Genomic DNA, 18,996 nt, shown 5'->3' with positions numbered 1-18,996 from the left:
TAAAACTAAATAAACTGGAAGACTGAAGAGGCCCACATTACATTTGTATTCTATTTAATTTATATTTCGATTGATTAATCATCTGAGGACGCCACAAACTATATTTAAAGATTGACCAAATTATACATCAATCAGTTATAGAAAATGATTTTATTTGAAGGGTCATATCGGAGCTAAACAGTCTATCATATGTCAAATGGATGCTCTATACCACAGTTTATAATCCTAGGTATTTCAATCGATCCCACGAATTATGGTAAAATGAATCTAATAATTGACAGAAAATAGTTGATTAAATAATGGGCCATTTATATCCCATATACATATATTTAGGAAGATAAGCAATAGTTTGGAATTTTTCCTTTACTTAACTTGTATTCGAGATTGTTTTTGTGTTGACAGTCTACATTGTACAGTATATTGAATACATAAATGTTCACTTTCAGGTACATATTGAAACTTTTCGTCTTCTCTCTTCCTTCTATCACAATCTTCTTCTTTTTATTTTTCAATGCAATAGAAAGCTTCTCCGCTCTTTAAATGGAGATCCTCCCCCCCCTCACCCACCCTTCCTCAGATCGTCTTCTCTATCGTATCTCAATAATAAAATTATAAAACTCTGATGTTCATCATTTTTGAAAGCATTTCCAATTGAGTCTCTTCATCGTACAATCAAGAGTTTTCATGCGAGTAACAAATATAATGTAAGTTTTCCTGATTTATTTTGATTTGTATTCATATAAATACTTTAATTTATTTTTTTTTTTTTTTTTTTGGGGGGGTTACAAACTAAATGCTATTTTTCTATGTGTAGAAAATTATTTATTGTAAAAAAAGGAAAACTGAATTGAAATAATCGTTCAATGTATATCTTAAGGAATATATTTTTTGGGGGGTCGACATTTTTTTTTTTGTACCTTTGTGTACGAACTTTTCCAAGCTTAAACTTTTCGAGATTTTACTTATTTTATTCAATCCATTAAAAGATCAAAGTAGTTAGGCAAATAATTAGATCTAAAAGTGACCATCCTTGCCCTCCACCATGGTCTCAATCTTGGGACTGAAGGCCCTGCAGATATTTTCCACGTATTCATCCAGCATGTCAGCCCACTCCTTCTCCATGGCAGCCTTTAGGGCATTCACATGAAAGTACTACAGGTTTTCCTCTGGATGGTTCCCCAGATCCTAAAGTCAAGAAATTTTCAGTATGATGGGAACGGAGGCTACATTGTCCAAAGCCAAAAACTCGTCAAGTTGTCTGTACATCACTTTTAAATTTTTTTCCCCTTGTTTCCTCTCATCTATATCATTTCATAACTATTCCATTAATAGAGAAAATATCCTTTAGTTGGTCAAAAAAAAAAAATGTTAGAGTACTCCTTGCTTCATCATTCACTCTTTTGTAAAGGGTATTTGTTTCTGTCGGTTTGAATAATTATCAACTAGATTCAAATGGGGCGTTGGTTTGCAAATTACGAAAAAGCTGAGTACACTTTTCATGTCTTAAATCGGCTTCATTTATATCACTAAACCTTATCAAAGGTTTTGAATTTTGTGGTGGCATCCCTTCAAAATATGTACTACAAATATATAATGTTTATTTGATTAAAATGGCATTTTTTTAAAGTGTTATATTTGAAAGGTTATAGCTCCTCTATTTTTTCAATTATTTTTCAGCCAAAAAATCTCATTTTCCTTGTCAATAATTAAGGTTTAGTTGACAAAAGAGTATTACTATTTGTCACTAGAAATTATTGTTCTGCAACAATAATAGATTTATATTTTTTTGATAGATATATTTCTCAAGGTTAAGTACTGAAGCTATAATTTGAATATTAACGGTACTAAAAACTATTAAATTTGAAATTTTTATTGATGTGAACAAATTGCATATCTCATATCGCTTATAATGCACCTTCAATCTTCAAACTATGCTGCATAAATTGATTAGTTAATAAGACGGTAGCTCTGTTTCTTTATTATTTTTTTTGTAACCAATGGTTTAAAGCAATTGGCTTAGGGTAATAAATAAATTTGAACAATAACCATTTATGATAATGAATATTACACGTGAATTGGTTATCCCAAGATTCGCTTAACTCGATAACATTACAGAGAAAAAAAACAATTAATTGTGAATTAGTAGTTTATAATTATATATATGAATAAATAAAACTTTTTATATCTACAAAGACGATGGACTTTCTACTCTAATCTTTTGCCTGCAGTTATATATTGGTTTTATCTTATTTTCATATATTTTTTTATAAAAATAAGAGGATATAATGTTTGAGACATGTAAGGTCAAAAAACGAGTCAAGGTCCACCAAATTTTATGTACCATCATTAAAAATAATTCAATAAGAATTTTACTGCATGGCTCAATAGCTTTCAGATGAAGTATTATCTGTAAGGATGCTATTCAGTTCCATTTTTTAGCTCGTCCGGTTTTTTTTTTTTTATAGTTAGACGTGGAGTAATTTTGATAATTTGTTGCGGGGACATAATTGTAAATTTTTGTTGGACTCCGAGTAGAATTGAGGATCGACATGTGAGTCATTCTTGAAAATGCCCTTGTTTATTTCCTTCTCTCCCCTCCTCCCTTGTCACAGCTGATTGCAGCTAATTTAATTAAACGTCATGAGAGCTAAGAAACCCTCCTCCAAAATTTTCTTGAAATTGTCTGGGTGTCCATGTTGATTTTCAGTTGTTTTTATTTTATATAACATGTCCAAAATGTTACTGATTAGCATCACTGATAATCTGGATCCATCAGTTAAGTGGTTTACGAACAACAGTCAAAAATTTAAGGGCCCAAAGATAATTTTTGATCAAATTCTTCATGAAAAGTATTAGAACTCTTAATTTTCCAATGATAGGTAATTTAACATCTCAAATTCTATTTAAATCGAATAAACAAATATAATCGACTCTAAAATTTCCATGGAATAACCCACATATGCATAGATAAATTATTATTATTCGAGCTATTCCATTTAAGATTAATACAATTTTAATATGTATAACATTCCGATTAAAGTATTCAGCACTATGTATTAAATCCGTTTATTTTATTATTGTTGTTGTTTGCAATGAGAAAAAAAAATACACAAATGCATTTCCTCTTTGCATCGAATAATATTTTGGATAACAAATGCAAATTCAAATACTTTTACTTTGTTTACTTAAAATATTTTTTTTTTCTTTGCTTTTGAGTGATTGTTTATTTATATATGGACAATATAAGGATGAAACTTTTAACATTATAGCATTTCCAATAATAACCCTTCATCTACAAAAGTTTTTCATTACCATTCAATATTATAGGAATTTGTTTCTAAGATGTAACATATGTAACTTTGAATGGTTCCCATTTCCCTTAGAATTGTCTTCCAGCAGAATACCGGGACACACATTTTTAAATTACAGAGTCCTGGGAAATATCATAATCTGATTAATAATACATTTTAACCTAGTCTTATCTAAAGGACTCAAATGACAGAGAGTAGACAAAATACAAAGAACAAGTGCTCTCGTTCTCGTTGTTGATTGAAATAAAATTGTCAACTGCCATAAACTCCTATTTTAATGGTCTTGGAGCCATTTTATTTACTATTTTGTGAGCTTACTTTAATTATTTATTATAATTAGTAAATAATTACAATATGTTTTTCCTCGCGGTAATTTGTAGTGGAGTCTATTGTAAAAGTAGATCAGGTAGAGATAAAAACTATATGGTTTTTTATTTAAAAAGATAAGATATCAGTTGCTAAAGTTTCAATTTACTGCATTGACTTTATTAAAATGAGAAAATTAATTTGCACTTCATTAAATAAAAAAAGCGCACGCCAAAAGAAGATATCGTTTCATATTCCTTCCTACTTGTAAAAATCCAGCGTAAAACGAGCATGTTAAATAAAGAAACGGAAAATCAACATGGTAACCCATACAATTTAAAGAAATATTTGGGAGGAGAGAAAGAATAATCCCTGTGACGTTTCATTAGATCAGCTAAAATCAGCTGTGACAAGGGAGATATGAAAAAAGGATATAAAGAAGAACATTTGCTAGAATTACTCAAATGGTGATCCCCGATTCTAAGCCCTGTTACCAATAAGGACTTACAATTATAACTCCGCAAAGAGGAAAAGGATGTTCAATACTCAGGAATTCAAAAATAATGACGACTGCTAAGGAAAAGAAAATTCCTTCTTCAGATTACCAATTCCAAAAAAAAAAAACTGGCCAGCTTAAAAATAATAAACCGGATTTTCATCACTGTTCATTCGAGGGTTCCTTGTATTGTCACAGAATAGGTACCTTGTGGTTCATTCAAATCTGACCACTAACTAATTAAATATTTAATGGAGGTTTAGTGATTGACATTAATTCGATATATTAAAATAGTTACAAAACACACCTGAGTTCTCTAGATTACGTACAATTCCAGACCTATGACACTTGAACGTGATCAACAAATTGTATTCGCGCACTCTAAGCAGTTGGGCATCTCCAGGACCACCGTCTACGCCGTCAGCAAGTCCGAAACGTTGGAGAGGAAGAGAGGTTCTCTCAAAAAGGCCAAACTTGACCTAGAAGAGTTAAAAAACAGCCTAGGCATGTCCCCTCAAATCCATGAGGGATATGCAAGAAATATTGGGGTTTCGCACCATACTGTCCAGAGAGCTAAATCCTACTAAATCCTAAGCGGGGGTAGGCCTTCCACCACCACCTGGAAGCCATCATTACCACTAAGTACGGCTAAATTAATGATTAAGGGAGCTCAGACACACATTTATTTAAAGTATTCATTTTATTAAAGTATATATTTTTCTGTAAAAGTAAAAGAAACAGAAAATTAAGGATGTAATCCAGACAAATTAAAGAATGTTTGGGAAAAGAGTAGCTTAGCTGTCATGTCGTTTTATTAGATCAGCTGCAGGCAGCCGTGAGAGGAAGGGAATCAACAATAAACCCACTTCGTTTATAGCAAGAACATATATGCTGGAATTACTCCGATGTCAATCCTCAATTCTACTCCGACTCCAAAAAAGACTTATAAACTCCCAAGCAAATCCTCATTTCTACTCTTTGTCTTTCATGAGCAAACACACGAGTTATTTCTGTATGTTTAGATCTTATGTCGTCAAGAATTAAATAAATCTGACAACAGCTTTGGAAAATCAAAAACTATGCTGAGAGTACCAACTAAAAAAAGCCGCTCCCGCTTTTTCGGGGACACGTTTTTACGTCTTTATAGATGAGGAACTTATTTATTTCCCTTTTATTCATGTTGTTGTAGTTGATTTTTTAACTGGCATCTCTTTTCCTTGAGTTCTTTAGTCTTACCTAGGGCTTTAAACCAAGCAGTGAAACAAGGACCCACGTGATCAACACCTGAATAATGTATTGGTCAACATTTACATCTTTTTTTTGTCCCCTAGAGGAACTATTTTCTTATTATTTCTACCTTCAAGAGAATAAAAAATGTAGCTACTAGCTAAAAACTAGATTATATTAACTTTTCTATTTATAAATATATAGCTACAGTTGATTTATTGGAGTGATATGTTCCCTAATCAGATGAATGAATGGGAGTTTCTCAAGAATGGTTACCTTGAAATCTCTGCAACTTGTCCTTCAAGGGAGCTTTTTAACCATGGCAAGAGACATTTTAGAATTTAGAGAGAAGGAAAGTTCTTGCAACTTCACTAGTCAACTACCCCCCTGCAAGGATTGTATCAGTATGGCTTTGTTGCCCACTGTTGCATGAGACCAATTGGAAGATTACCGTCTCATGTTTTAGAGGAATTTAATTCTCAAATTCACTAGAAGCTCAATATGGGGGATGAATTGAGTTTAGACAATCAAGTTGAGTAAAGAGGTGTGTCTTGTTCTTTCGGGAGTCGTTCTTTGTAGGCCCAAAAAGAAGTATGGGGCGCTCAGTATAATAACATATGTTTATAATAGTAAGTTAAATAAGTATGGGTAAATTTTAAAAAATACAACTAAATTTAATATAAAGTTTAATAGAAGTTATAGGCAGAGAATCAAAGAAATTTAAAATGATACAATATAGAAGTTATGGGTATAAAATAAAACAAATAGATTCAGCAAATTATTAATGAAATTATACATATACAAAATGAAATGAGACATTTTTATACAGAAATAAGAAGCACAAAAGTAATAAAAAAAATCAAGGGTCCAGGATATATGATTATCCCTATAGATTATCCATCACAAACTCTACCTTATAAATGGAATTGTGATTAAGAAAATTTATTTCTGCGTTATATGTATATATCAAGGAAACTGAAGGACTCTTATCAATGATATATTTTTCCTCAAGTATGAAACTAAGCAGAGTTGACTTAAGAAGAAAATGACTTCAGAATATCAATGAAGGAGCAGTGGATAGAGGATGATAACTCTTTCTGTTCCTCACTTGGGTTTTCAGTAGATTATTCCATCTTTTCATGGAGCTTATTAGTTGTTATAGCAGTATACAATTATTCCGTAGAAGATTTGGAGGAATTTATATATTTTTGATCATAGAGGCAATTATTCATGAGGTCAGAAGTCACTGTCACAGGCCTTGATGGGAAGAAGCATCTACACAATGAACGATCCTTCCATTAAAGAAGATGAGAATCACCGAGTGAGGCACACAGAGACGAGATCCCTTGGACAGAACATGAAAAGAGGATCAGAAGGCGTAGGGCTAGGATATCCAAATGAAAAAATATGAACTCTTAGACAAAATGGATTGATCCAGATCAAATTAATTGCAATCCAGGTGGAGAGGGGGAACTTTTTTAAGGCATTTGACTAATAAAATTAATTATACTCAATATTGAACTGAGGTAAGTTGTGAATAATAATCTTTATTAGAGGGAAATGTTGACAACAATTATTAATAAATCATAAAAAAAATTGAAAGAGGACAAGAAACAACCGTTTTCCTTTCTAATCTCAAAACAGTAATTTATTAGACCAAAAGGCCCATCCTTAGAAAGGAATAAATTAAGTGTAGTGATTTAGAAAAGGAAAACAACGTTTAATGGGTGTGCTTTTTTTTCTTTTTAATTCATTATTTAATATTCATGTGTGTGCTAACATCTTCCTCTAAAGGAATAATCTTCGCTTATCTTTGTTGTAAATTGACTTAAAAATGCATAATAAAATAAATATATTATAAAAGAAAGTAAATATAATAATAATATTTTCCTTACGATAATGTTATTTTAAGTGTACAGGTTCTTCTCGTTATAGGTAGTAGTAATTCATTTTGTCCCTCCAAAATCATATAATATGGAGCTGATATTAAAAAAAGGTCTGTATTCAGTAATGCCATATGTCCCGCTTTTGCCTTTTCCTTGCACTCTTACAACAACAAAAAAACATCTTAATAATAAGATTTCCATTAGATACATACATCATTTATCAACATTCTTAGCCAGCTCACATTAAGCAGCTTTCTTCCTCGTGTGAACACAAAACTTTTTTTTTATATATAATAGAAATGTTGCCGTGTAGATAGGCTAAAATCAGCCTTTTAGCAATTTTACGTAGAATATTATTTTGGGGCCACTATAACTTTTGTTTTGAGATGTTTTTTTTCTGTGAATTGAAGCACAAATTTAAAGTTAAATTTGACCCAATAAAAAAAACTACATTTACTTTTTTTAGACTTGACGATCCATTTATGTGCCGTAAACAATAAAAAATTCTAAAGTTGTGCAGGGGGGTATATCTACTCCTTCTGCACAAGCACCATTTATAACAATACTTTTATGACGTAATGACGTTGAAATTACTGGTTCCAATAGTAATTTAGTATAGTGACGTTCTAAAATCGTCAATACCTCTATACAAAATTTTGTATATTCCACAACAAAATTTGATGGAATGCCCTTTTTTTGGGGGGCTAATTTATTTTTCCATACTTTTTTAATTTCTCGATTTGGGTAGGTCCATTTGGCCCGTCCAGTCCCCCCCCCTCAAGTTCGGACGCCCCTACTATAGTACCGGTTAGTACTGTGTCAGTCTTTATTTACCCGGTTTATTCCAGTGTTAGTGCCAATTCTTAACTGTCAGTCCTTGGAATTTTTCCTAAAAATTGTTGATGGTTTATTAAGCCAAATAAAATGTGTATTAATCTGAACATTGTACATATCTTGCAAAAAAATCCCTTTTTACATGACGATGTAATGTAAAACGAACCTATGTGATGTTTTTACTTAATTATATAGTTTATTCTATTATATAACAGAATAATTTTTTTTTAAATTAAGAATTTTTTTCACTTTTACTAGAATTTTTTTTGGTTGAGGATTAAAATATATTAGACAATAGTAGGGTAAAAAATATTTTTTTTGAAAGACTATTTTTATAAAAAAAAAATGTCATTAGAGTCAATTATGCAGCAAAGCAAAAATTTTATTACATAATTTTTTTATTTTTAAATTAATTTTATCTCAATACCTATGAATTTTTGAAATTTTTTTCCAAAAAATTTAGTATTTGAAGTTTTATTTTTTTTTTAAATTAAATTTTTTGTGAATAACTGTGAATTTTTGAATTTTTTTCCAAAAAATTCAATACGTGAAATGTTTTTCAAAAAAATTAATTTTCCGTGAATTTTTGAAAAAAATTTCGAAAAAATTCAATATTTGAAATTTAATTTATGATTTTTTTCTCTAAAAAAATAATTTTCTCTCAATATCTGAGGATTTTTGGAATTTTTTTTCAAGAAGTTTAATATTTGAATTTTTTTTTCAAAAAATTTTATATTTGAAATTTAATTTTTTTTTCTGAGCAGATGTGAATTATTGAAAAAATTTCCACAAAATTTTAATTTTGGATATTTTTTCAAATAAAATGTAAAACAAACCTCCCCCCACAAAAATAAATATAAATATTTGTATTCCTGTGGACGCCTCTTAGACTGGAGTTAGCAATTGAACTAAAAAGTATCTCAACTATCCTTGGTCTCCCCTACTAGTACATTGTCATCCAAATTGTTAGAACTTTTTGGTTCAAAAACAAATGTTATCAATACAATATACCTATATAACATATTAATAGCCAGGCATTTCATTAAAGTAATAATTAAAACCATTCACCTTATTAAATTTGTGGGGAACAAATGTGGGATCATTTATACGTTTATTTTGCATATTTTTGGTATAATTTACATTACTCTCTAAATACTTATTAGTGCATATTAGGTGTTAAGTGGTATAGAGGTATAACGTACTTGAATTATTATTACAGAGCTTTTTTTTAAATATATTTTGTGGTCACGCTTCACCACCCTCAAAATATTTTTAATTGTAATTTATTCTTCAACAAAGATATTATAAAAAATTACATGCAGAATTTATCTTTTTCTAGATAAAGCAGAAGTTTACTAACTTTTTTAGCCCATAGGTATGGGCATCCGAAGGATTATATATATATATATTTTTTTTTTTTTTTTTTTTTGAAATTGTTTTCGGAATTTTTTGAACAATTATTTAAAAATTAAATTTTTCAAAAAATATTACGAATACTAAATTTTCTTTAAAAAAGTTACAAAATCCACAACTATTCACAAAAAACATCTCAAAAATTTCAAATTCACAAAAAATTACATTTTTGTAACAAAATTTCAAATATTAAATTATTTGGAAAAAAAATTTCAAAATCTACAGCTGTTGACAAAAAAAATAAAAAATTTTGGAAAAAGATAACAAGAATTATATTTCAAATATTATATTTTTTAAAAAACATTCCAAAAATCTACAGCTACAACTGTTGACAAATGAACAAATTTTAAAAAGAAAAATCTCAAAAATCCACAGCTCGTAATAAAAAATTAATTTTTTTGGAAAAAAATTTTAAATATTCAAATTTTGGAAAAAAATTCTAAATTTACAAGTGTTCACAAAAAAATTATTTTTTGGAAAATAAATTGAATAATTACAAAAAATTCAAATATTACATTTTCTGGTAAAATGCAAAAATCCTTAATTTGGGAGGGCTACAGCATTCAACCCCACCCCCTGCAGACATCCTTAATAGGCAACCATTGAATTTTCAAGCTTATTTAAAATGTATTTGATAGGTAATAGGTATAGTAAATCTCACTTTCATAGGGTTATTTTAAATTGATCAATTGCAATCAAACTGGAAACTTTATTGGAAAAACACAAAATCACGTTTCAATTTCTAATTTTTTTTTTTTTTTTTTTTTTTGTGGGATACGCAGGAAAAATTATATAATATACAAAGGAGGAATAATTTCACTGATCATAGACAGGAATTTGAGTGCTTTGAAAGATAACCAGTTAGTTTTGAATTTGAAAATAATGAGCCCTTAACATGTCAACATGTTAACATGACTAAGGAACGAAAATAACTCATAAAATTCTGGAACTCTTTGATTGATGTAAATCCATGATTATGATAACTACAGGAATTAGGGAAAGGGATTGACGATTGCAATGAGATCCATTGTCATGTCTGTATTATCGGTGACAAATCTGCTCTCAAGCTCCGATACAATGTTATTGATTGCAAAATCGAAATTTGTCTTACGAAAGTAGAATTCAGTTGTTCCCTTCCACTTCACTCTCCTTTGAATCTTCGCCTAATTGAAATACAAATCAATTGAGTCTTCCTGGTCAGTTACTGATCTCAGCTCAGACGACTTCAACTCAGCAAGTTTCGAGATTGATTCAAAACTTTTAAGAGTTTTAGGAGTGCCTTTAACAGAGGAGTTGCTGTTGAACTTGACAATGTACTTTTATTTTTTCTCATTATTATGAGGGTCTTCATGATTCTGACTATCTCTAGAGATACAGCGTGTACGGCATTGTAGAAGAGACTCCAGCAGGTGGCATACTGGTTCTTCAAGGTCACAATCTTGGTAACCTCCTCCTCTTTACTTTTTATCTTCACCAACTTGTAGATTGCTGACCTCTATGGTGACTCTTTTATGAAGTTGTATTAAATTTACACTGTCCCAATGTATTTATCAACAGGGTAATAAAGGAGAGAAGATCCTTGACTACAAGGTTGAGGACATTGACGTAGCAGTGGATGGAGACACACAGGGGGCTGCCTCTTTCCACTTGGCGGCGTACCCTGTATGATACCAGATATGTTAGAGCATCGTCTGCATCCAGGGAGACAGTGTAGGCGGGGTTGAGGGAGAGATCCTTGACAGCCCCGTGAAGCTTCTAAAAAATATTTGCTGTCAGTCTGGGTAACATTTACCAACTTGGGTAAGCTCTCTTTCTCGATTCCTTCACTCGTCAGATATCTCCGTGTTTGACATATCTGATGTCCCATCAACAATCACAGACAACCAGTAGCCATCATCGCCGGAACAAGTCTTGACATCTTTAATTTTATTCTCCGTCACTTTGGATGCAATAACTATATCAGCTCTTTTTGTATGTCAAGTGAAGTCCACTTGGTAAAACCTGCCCCAGATAAACCAAATTTTTTGAACTCGGCCTCCAGTTTATCTTTGAGAATCTGGTTGTCGTGTGAACGCAGGGACAAAAGCGTCAAGAAGTTTTCATTAGATTATGTCAACTTTTATGTTGTTTTTGCCAATCCTTGCTTTGCAAGGAACCCACTAGTTTGGAAAAGATGCCTAAAATAAGCTTTCCTCTTCACGGATTTGTCAGCATATTGACACTGAGGAACCTGGCCGAGAATGAGGCATTCTCTCTCTTTGATGTGAGGAAATTGATCCACTTTTCCATGGATAGTTTTTGTTGTTTGAATGATGTTTCAACGAGGAACTGCTTTTCCATATTTTAAGCTCAAATTTCTACTCTGGTACTGATATGGATGTCCTTCCACTGTGGCTATCGCCCGTTAAGTATCGGGTCACCGAGCTAGCTCGTGAAGTCGGGGTATTCCTGTACGCCGTCCACGAACACAGTTTTGTTCTTTTAGGAGAAATCTGGCCGCTTGGAGGAAATTTGATGAGTCACCATTATTTTCTGTGTCGGCAGCAACTTTCTGTTCAGATATTGGTTCAGGCAGTAAGGCCTCAACTGGAGCAGGGTCATCTGTGCAGGAGGAGTGAGTAATTGAGAATGAGGATAAAATAAAGTACTTTTTAAACTCCTATTTGCTGCAAAAATCCACTCTAAAAAGTACATAACCATTATTTATGTCCCTTTTAAGCAGTTATAATTTAATTTACCTTGTATTCTATTGAACAAATTTTCACGCTCTTAATTATTTCAAAAGTACTTTACAGTCAAAAATAAAAAACAAAGACGCACATAACATTTTTCTTATGGATTTAAGTTCTTCACATTGAGTAGATATTTTAGTTAGATATTATATTTAACGTTCTGGCTGCAATCAATCTTAAAAATATTTCTATTAATCTTAGCTGCGATGTATTTTTTCAATGTCGCCTACATGTCGTGGTTTAGTTTTAAAAAAAAAATTATGACAAATACACAAATCATATATTCAAAGAGTCAATCTTTTATATTTGTAAAATTACAGGCCATATTTCAAAGAGATATTATTTCATAATAGGCATTTCATTCAAATTTCTTGAATGAATTGAGATACCTGAGAGTGTTAACTGTAGTTTAAAACCTCCGTTTTATCTATTTGACTTAATTTGGCCCCAAGATTGTCCTAGAAATATAATTTATTAAGTTCTTAATTCTATAAATGTGGCGGTAAAATTTGCTTACTTTAAGTACAATTAGCGATGCCTCGAAAGGATTAATCAGTATTATTTGTTCATTGAAATTAACTACAATTTGTTGGAAAATGTATTCCATGTTCACTTTTGAGAAAAAATATTGTAGATTCTTTTTAAGTTGACGTGCTACAAATATGCAATTTTATTACAATGACTCAGAACTATTAAAAGTTGGTCATAAGTTATATGGGCATATCCATAATTAGTGACAGGACATTCAGAATTTTTTTTGGGTTATAGCACAAAAACTTTAGATCTAAAAGTACTGGAAGGCCTATAATTTGAAAGATCATTAGCTCAACCATGTATTGATGAAATTGTTATCTCTTTAGCATGGTTAGGTGCGTTGCTATAGTCGATTACATCCCTTAATGATGGAACATCAGCGAAATGTGTAGACTCGACCATCCATCAAATTTTTAATAAATTCTGCGTCTTTATTTGAAGTATACACTATTTGTTTTAAGAGATTATTTTTGAGATGTTTCTGCTTAGGAGTATGTAAATATAAATTTTGATATAACATAATGTTAATTCTATGGTTTGAAGCAATGATTCTGTGTTTGTTCACTTTTCATATTGCTAAATTCAATACTAGACGGTTGGCTAGCTTTGGCGTGGTGCTGTTGAGTGCCTTTCACCATAGATACATCCATCAAGTGCTGCTCTAGAAAAGTGTGCTTTTCGACTATTTCTTGAGGTGTTATTACAATGACTTTAGCTTTTGAAGTGTTGCACTCATACACAAATTCTGAAGCATTGGAAACATCCACTTTCCTGCTTAAGAAATACCTTCTCACTAAACGCTTCCACACACACGAATGAAAATGCACCCTTCACACGAGTTTTTAATTGCGTATATACACTTTGAAGAATTGCTGTCGCACATCAAACGATACCGTTCCGAGGTAGGCAAGTTTTGATTTCCCAATTTTGAAAGCAACGAAACACACAGCAGGATGTTCTCGTGGATGTCAAAAATGCAAACTTTATGAGGCATTTTGTTTAATGGTAGAACGTTTTCTGGTCGCAAAGCCGCAAATTTTGATTTGTCTATCGGGTGATTTTCTTCGTTCTCCGACTTGTAAACTTCAAATGTTTCGCTAATGTTTACGTACAAATGACATTTCCAAAGTTTTACTCCTTTCATCGGTTTGTAATCTTTCATTCCCGGAGCTGCTCGAGAAATGTCACCTAGGTTGACATATTCGGTTACGTGTTGTATGGTTTCATTGGGTAATAGTTTTCTGCCTCTCGTTTCATCTTTACCATCCTTCACGATGTGCAATCTAAGGTGGGTTGCAAGCTTTCGCTTGTCTACTTTTTCTATGACTTTTTGGCATTGCTCTCTGTAACCACTTCATGACTTTTCCTTCAGACTGACGAGTTCCAAATTTGGCTTTTAAATAACAAAAGTATATTACTAGAAAAACCTAACTCAAAATGAACTAAAGTTTTAAATACTTGTTGGAAAAAGTAGGCTACCCTTCACCTTACACCTATGGTAATTTTACTCGCAAAGGTGTGCCTTCTTTTCTCTCGCTGCCTCCGTTTTCTATCTCTTTTCAGTTGTCTCGGTACCTCTAGTTCTGCTTCTGATATTGCTGTAGTTTTTTTAACACGGCTCGCACGTCGAGATGCTGCTTTGTCAGCTAAATACTTTGCATTTTTATCCGGATTGCCCTAATTAACTAGCGAAAAGTTATGGAGAATTTAAAATATAACTACTATACAAACTTTAGTATAGGAGTAACATGAACTTATGGCCGGGACATATAGGGAACGTCACTTTTCACCACTCTAGTAGTGGTGTTAATGGAGATAACCCTGTCAAATTTATTCATTATAAGTGGATCTATCAAAAACAGCAAATAGGTTGAGGATAATTGCATACTTAATAAAATAATATTCATCAAAACAACACCCATTTTAACAATAAAATAATTCAAAATGCTCTCTAACTTAGACAAAGCAAAATTAGGAACTTATAGCTTTTTCATGGGTTGTCTGTGATTAGATTTTCTCCACTTGATGTATTGAGAACCCAAAACCATCTCAACTAAATTAAAATCTTGAGTTTTAAATTTTCCAATAAAATGGATTTATTTATGGATTTCTACCATAAAATCTATCCACTTCTCATTGTTATATAATGATGATCAATTTTTGCCTGTTAGTGCAATTTACCACACTTTGAAAGGGATTAATCAGAAATTGACGATAACCATGACCATATATAATAGAATTTAAAATTAATTAATTTATATTTACGTATGGGATTGGTGAACGGTTGGATAAGGTTTATATATATATGGACAAAGTGCAATCAATACTAACTTTCGGCAATTATCATTATATTGTAAGTTTGATTCAAATCATTAATTAATATGAAATATTATTCTTTGATTGATCTTTGGATACTAATATGATTAATCAATAAAGTCGATAGAGTCGAGTCTATTTGCACAATGAGTCAAATGGAGTTGGAGTTGCATAACTCAAATGTTTCGATTCAGAACCAAGATCAGAAAATATTATTCCAAACTATAAATTAAGATGAATAGACTCTTAAATGTGTATAGTTTTAATGAAATTGTTTATGTTTATTAATTATTTCAACTCTAGGCCTCATGAAACATGAAATAAAGATTTCATCGTAATAATGCTACAAACTCACCCTTCAAGTGTAAGGACATGCGATTTTACTAACTCTCGGCTCAATTAAATATAATTACTTAAAATTAGATTATTTTGGTATTTCTAAACTCATAAATTGGGGATATGAGTCATTAATACAGTCTATATGAAGTTTTATATCCCTTTCTATTCTGCAATTAACTTATAAATACATAATCATAGTTAGGAATTAATTAAATTATTATTCAAAGATTAATGGAGGATATAATATTTCATATTGTTTGAACGAAATACATAATCTTGTACAAACTCGATCTAAAGTTGACACTTTATTTTTAACATTTTAAATAATTATTTTGATAATGTTTTTAAAGTATACTTTATAAAACCCTTAAGCATATATCTGCTTTGATTTTGAGTTGTATAAATTAAGTACATAGATCTATCATTTTTTGCTCAAAAACATATTTTTAGGATTTCAAATATCATCCCAAAATGGAAAAGTTGCTTAAAATATCACATGATATTGAGATAAAATTACAACTACGACAAATATTATAGCCTTATAATTGTACAAAGTTCATATGAGTTCAACAAGTGGAATTTATCATAAAAAAGGATGTTTTCACTACAACAGGTTGCCTGATTGGAGCTTGTGCTCCTTCAGCTGACAATAAAATATACAATGTGAATTTCATGAGAGTAAGCAATGAGTTTTAATAGTATCAGCTGTTGATTTTTCTATTTCTTCTCTCCTAAACACAGTCATAAAGTAAGTGGCGAAATGAAGACAACATGAATATGTTCATTAATATAGCACGGTGTTATCTTTATTGTATAACGCAACCTTTCCTTTAAAAAGACAGAAGGAAAAAGGCCCGAAATCATCTGGTAGTTAGGCAAATAAGTCAATCATACCAACTGTCATTTATATCTTATGTACTCCCAGACTATCACTGCCATATTATTTCTTCACAATTTTTAAAATGATTTACAATTTATTTATTTGATATTGTATTATAATACTACTTGGTATTTGGTAATATTTTATTAAAAGAGTAGTTAACCGTTTTGTGTATGATAACCAAAATTTCTTCTTAGTAATAATAAAATTGTCAATATATATAGGTACATATTATATCAAGGAATAATAAACTATAGTTTTTAGTATTCCTTGATTATATAAACGACGAGGGATCAACTAGAAATTGTTTTCCTGTACTTATATAGACTAGTATAGAATAACTTATTAGTTTGTTTATTTATCAAAAAAAAAAGTAAATTATGAAATTGCCATGACGTATCAACCGAAAAGTGGGAACCGACAGCTGACAACAAAATCTTTACCTTTACTGCAAAGGGCGTTGAGAGTGTAATTAGTATTACCAAAGATGGGAATATTGATGACATTTCAGTGAGCGTACAAACAACACCTGAGAAAATGTCATAGAAAATATGATAACTTTGAGAGACAACTTATCTACCGACAGAGCTCCCTATGAACTAAAATATTTCTTCCTTGGTGAGACGTTATAATTTTCAAAATAGGGAGGAATAATTAATAAAAGGAATTCTATTTTGATCTCACCAACAATTACATTCATCACTCTTCCCTAAAATTTACTTTGGAACTAACTATCCAACCTCTATGACTTAACCTTTTCAGTAAATTAACTGAATATAATATTGCAAAAGGATGAAAAATCCCTTAACACCGAACTGGGAACAAAAACGGCCTCGGATCGAGTCTCAACACTAATCAGGAGTGGAAATATTTAAAAGAAACTTTATTTGTGAGATCTCAAAAACAACGCATTTCAAGGGTATGAGCTTATGTTTACTTCCAATAGCTCTTGTTATGCTGGAAAAAGAGTTCTGAAGAATTATAAAATAATACATGTTTCCACGTTTGGGAAGAATCAAAGCTTCAAACCAAATGGCGAAACAAAGACCTCATCATCAATATCTGTCCAAACATAGTTGGCTACTTCATATATTTTTTTCGCTAGGGGGCGCCGAGTATACTTTAATATTAATCCATGAACTCACTTTTTAACTGAAAAAACATGGTGAATTCTGCAAAGGTAAGAAAAGGAGCTTACTTTATGAGACCAAAAATGGTAAAGTGACGTCATCTTTGGTATCGTAAAAAGCACCATCGTGCGAGTGTAGAATTATTTCAGATGGAACATGAACCTAATCTAGCTTACAGTTGCGTTTACCCACTTGGCTTACAGCTTTGTGCTTTCCCACTTTGTTTCATAGTTTTGCTCCTTTTCAGTGTTTTGAACGTTGTTGAATGGTCGAATTTGAATTAGAAATTGTTAAGCTATGATCCATTCCCATATAGTATCTACATTAATAAAACAAAGTGTGTCTGTGGATGCCTCATTTTTGGAATGTGTGCTTTATGTCGTTACCTTTATTGTAACACTCAACCTTTCTGCCGAAAAGAAACCGAAAAAGGCACGAAATCATCTTGTAGTTAGCCAAATAATTCAATCATACCAATTGCTATATATCTCGTATGTACAGGGTTCGGAAGCAAAACGTGGACTATGAATAAAGGCTAATTAAGTAACTAACATAGAGAGGTTTTGTGACTTTTCCCCTGCATATTCCGAATCTCCTGTCCTTTCTGCATAAGTAAACAATACTAACCATTTCTAAAATCTTTTATCATGGGTGAGCAAAAAGGCAGAGGATCTCAGACCTTCTGGATGCCAAAATTGATGTGGCCGAAATTATGGACATTGTGAAGTGCTCCAGGAGTCTCATTTTTAAGGTGCCCAAGATGAATGAAAAAGGAGGAACAGACCTCTCAAGGATAGAAGGAAGTGAGGGACATAACTTGAAAAGGGATTCTTAGTTTCGGGGGGACCTGAAGAAGAAGATCAAGAAGGACCCCACAAAATCCATGAATCGCCTCACTAACGAGCTTGACGTGTACGAGGGGGCAATCAGGAGGGATGTGAAGGAGGACTAGGGATTGTCCCCACGCCACCTGTTGACGGACACTCTGAAGCAAAGGAGACTACAGAGTTGCAAGAAAGTTTGTGAGTGGATCAAAGCAAATGGATCCACAGTAAAAAATTTCTCTGGCATGAAGATTTTCACCGTGGACTAGGTCTACAACCGTCAGAACGACCATTGGTTTGGGGAATCGCCAGAGGAGGTCAAAGAGGTGTTCCGTACAAAATGTCCGGCCTAAACAATGGTCCTGGGGGTCGTGGCGTCCGACGGTAAGAAGATACCTCCCATTTTTTTTAAGGCTGGGGAGACAATCGGCCAGGAGGCCTACTACAAGGTACTGAGGTTCACCATACTGCCATGGCTCAAGGCCACCTACCCAGAGGACAACTATGTGTGGACCCAAAATAGTGAACCCACACACACATTAGCCAAATGCTAGAAGTTCGGCGCCAACAACTTAGCTGATTTTTGGCCAAGGACATGTGGCCATCATCTTCGCTGGATTTGAATCCGTTGGACTTTGCTCATGTGGAGCACTTGTCTGCGAAGTTCATCATCAACTCCTGCAAGGTTTTCCACCACCGTGTGGAGGCTTTGGTTGATGCTGAGGGTGGCCAAATTGAGTGAACATGCTCACAATGGTCATGTCTCAA

At 32.2% G+C, this 18,996-nt stretch overlaps 1 protein-coding gene across 1 annotated transcript in view; it reads left to right on the top strand.

Annotated features, from left to right (window-relative positions):
- The first annotated feature begins 577 nt into the window (after positions 1-577).
- Positions 578-18,996, top strand: part of LOC121129033 (uncharacterized) — a 26,129-nt gene continuing 7,710 nt past the window's right edge. Inside the window, exon 1 of the mRNA XM_040724696.2 lies at positions 578-704. The gene's annotated coding sequence lies outside the window, so the exon portion shown is untranslated. The remainder of the gene's footprint in view (positions 705-18,996) is intronic.

Source organism: Lepeophtheirus salmonis, chromosome 14 (genome assembly GCF_016086655.4).
Source record: "Lepeophtheirus salmonis chromosome 14, UVic_Lsal_1.4, whole genome shotgun sequence".
In the NCBI taxonomy this organism is placed as follows: Eukaryota; Metazoa; Arthropoda; class Copepoda; order Siphonostomatoida; family Caligidae; genus Lepeophtheirus; species Lepeophtheirus salmonis.
This window is presented reverse-complemented; position numbering and strand designations above follow the sequence as displayed.